Here is a 3,451-nt window from a genome sequence, read left to right as displayed (position 1 = left end):
CACCCAGGCGCCCCTGCCAATACCATACTGTCTTGATGATGACAGCTTTGTAGTAGAGGCTAAAGTCTGGGATTGTGATGCCTCCCATTTTGGTTTTCTTCTTCAATATTGCTTTGGCTATTTGGGGTTTTTTGAGGTTCCATACAAATTTTAAGATAGTTTGTTCTAGCTTTGAGAAGAATGTTGGTGCAACTTTGATGGGGATTGCATTGAATGTGTGAATTGCTTTGGGTAATAATGACATTTTAACAATGTTTATTCTGAAGAATAGTATTTTAAATAAAACAATCATAACAACTTACTTTAGAGATTCATGCACATGTAAAAGTCAAATAAATAACAACAATAGTACAAAAGTCAGAAGGGGAGATAAATGGTTGTATGTTGTTGTAAAAATATTATTGATGAAGTGTTATCACATGAGTGTGGACTCTCAGAAGTTATACCTGGACACCAACAACCGTATAGCAACCATTACAATATTAACATAAACAACTATAGCTAATTAGAACAAAAATATAGGGGTGTTTGGGTGGCTCAGTCAGTTAAGCGTCCAACACTTGATTTTGGCTCAGGTCATGATCTTAGTTAGTGGGCTCGAGCCCCAAGTCGGGCTCTGCACTGGAGGAGAAGAACCTGCTGGGGATTCTTTCTCTCCCTCGCTTACTGCTCCTCCCCTGCTCACAGGCTCACTCTCTCTCTTCGAAATAAATAAATAAACTTCAATAAACAAAAGAAAAGGGGCACCTCGGTGGCTCAATCAGTTAAGTGTCTGACTTCAGCTCAGGTCATGATCTCGTGGCTTTTGAGTTCGAGTCCAACATTGGGCTCTGTGCTGACAGCTCAGGACCTGCAGCCTGCTTCAGATTCTGTGTCTCCCTCTCTCTCTGACCCTCCCTCACTCACCTTCTCTCTCTCCTTCAAATAAACATTTTTTTAAAAAGTAAATAAAACAAAACAAAACAAAAAAAGGGACACCGAGGCGGCTCAGTGGATGAGGTGAGCATCTGACTTTAGCTCAGGTCACGATCTTGCTGTTTGTGAGTTCGAGTCCCATGTCAGGATCCCTGCTGACAGCTTAGAGCCTGGAGCCCACTTCAGACTCTGTGACTCCATCTCTCTCTGTCCCTCCCCTACTCATGCTCTGTCTGTCTGTCTGTCTGTCTCTCTCTCCTTCTCAAAATTAAACAAACTTTAAAAATAAATACATAACAAAAGCAAAAAGACAAAGTAAAATAATGAATATAACTAATGAATTTAGAAATAACGAAAAAGAATGTACAGATGTAACAAATTGCCAATGAATAAAAAAATGTTAGATTTGTAACTAATCTTACCACATTGTTAACAGTATAAATATTCCAATTAAAGGAAGAGATTATAATAATAAATTAGTAAAAACAGGATGCAAATATATGAAGAAATAAGAAAACATTTTAAGTATAAACACAAAGGTAGTTTTAAATTAAAGCATGGAAAAATAATGTGACATCAAAAAGAATTTGGAATAAGTCTATTCATATAATACAAATTATATTTTTGCAAAAAGATTGCTACATATTAGTAATATTATACAATATTACTAGATATTAAAAAGGTCATTTTATATTACTAATGAAGCTGGTTCATTAAGAGGAAATAACCATAATATCTTAATCAACAGAACTTCAAAATACATGAAACAAAAATTGATAAAAATACAATGAGAAAAAAATACACAATTATAGTTAGAGATTAAAATACCATTCTCTCACTAACTCATCGAATAGACAGAAAATTAATAAAAATATAGAGAACATAAAACACCATACAAATCAAGTGGATGTAACTAACATTTATAGAACCGTCTGCCCAGCAAGAGCAGAATAACTACTCTTTCCAAGTAAAGTCAGAATAGTTACCCAAGTACATCATATTCTGTGCCAAGGAAACAATTCTCAATAAATTCTAAAATAATTTTTTAATGTTTATTTTTGACGAAGAGAGCATCAGAGCATGAGCATCGGAGGGACAGAGAGAGAGGGAGACACAGAATCTGAAGCAGGCTCTGGGCTCTGTGCTGACAGCTCAAAGCCGTGAGCTGTGAGATCATGACCTGAGCTTAATTGAGATGGACGCTTAACCAACTGAGCCACCCAGGTGTCCCTCACTAAATTCTAAAAGATTCAGAGCACATAAAAAATCATTAATATCCAGAATGGTATTAAATTAGATATCAATGACCAAGAGATGGTCATTTATCATTTATCTTGTCCATTAAGCTCAAAGTATTGAACCTCCCCTATTTAGATGATATGACTATATATTTAGAAAATCACAAATATCTAAAAATGTTCTTAGAAGTAGAGCACAACTAGTTCAAAAGAAACTAAATCAATGTACAGAAATCAATTTCACGTCTCTATACTAGCAGTGAAGAATGAGAAAAAAATTAAGTACTACTTAAAATAGATTCAATAATGAATTATTAGGAATAAATTTAAGTAAATATATACAAGAAAATTATGGAGAAAACTACAAAATACTGAAAGAAAAATTTAAAAACCTAAATAAATGCAAAGACAGACATTTTGTGTTTCAATATGAAAACTCATGAGAACTGAATTTTCATGACATAAACATTCTCTATAAATTGATATATCTAATGCAATCCTAGCACGGCTAATTTGTAGCTATAAAGAAGCTTGAATGAAAATGTACAAGAGCTTCCTTTCATTTGGAACTTCTATCTTCCAGTAATTCACCAAAATGACCAACATAAAAGAAAAAAGTAGAGGCATCCGCTGTATGTTCTCTAGGCCTTTTAGAAATGGTGGAATTGTTCCTTTGGCCAATTAGATGCAAATCTACAAAAAAGGTGGTGTTGTATACATCAAGGTAATGGGCAATGTTCCAAAAGGAATGCCCCACGAAAGTTACCATGGCAAAACTACAAAGTTACACAGTATGCTCTTGGCATTGTTGTGAACAAACTTGTGAAGGGCAAGATTCTTGCCAAGAAAATTAATGTACATATGGAGCATATTAAACACTCAAAGAGCCAAGATAGCTTCGAGAAGCTTGTGAAGAACAATGATCAGACGAACATGGAAATCAAAGAGAAAGCGACTTGGGTTCAACTAAAGCATCAGCCTGCTCCTGAGAAGCACACATTATAAGAACCAATGGAAAGAAGCCTGAGCTGCTGGAACCCATTCCCTATAAATTCTTGGCATTATAGGTGTTAAAAAACAAAAACACAAACAACAACAACAACAACAACAAAAAACCCAGAGGCACCTTGGTGGCTCAGTCGGTTAAGCGTACAGTGTCCGCTCAGGTCATGATTTCACAGTTCATGGGTTCGAGTCCCAAGTCAGGCTCTGTGCTGACAGCTCAGAGCCTAGAGCCTGTTTCAGATCCTGTGTCTCCCTCTCTCTCTGACCCTCCCTTGCTTGTGCTCTCTCTGTCT

General features: G+C 36.0%; 1 pseudogene; it reads left to right on the top strand.

The window, feature by feature from the left end:
• The first annotated feature begins 2,748 nt into the window (after window positions 1–2,748).
• On the top strand, window positions 2,749–3,220 carry LOC115283487 (annotated as a pseudogene).
• Window positions 3,221–3,451: the final 231 nt, after the last annotated feature.

Source organism: Suricata suricatta, chromosome X (genome assembly GCF_006229205.1).
Source record: "Suricata suricatta isolate VVHF042 chromosome X, meerkat_22Aug2017_6uvM2_HiC, whole genome shotgun sequence".
NCBI classification, from domain to species: Eukaryota; Metazoa; Chordata; class Mammalia; order Carnivora; family Herpestidae; genus Suricata; species Suricata suricatta.
Note: the sequence above shows the minus strand (reverse complement) of the source record. Positions and strands in the feature narration are given on the sequence as shown.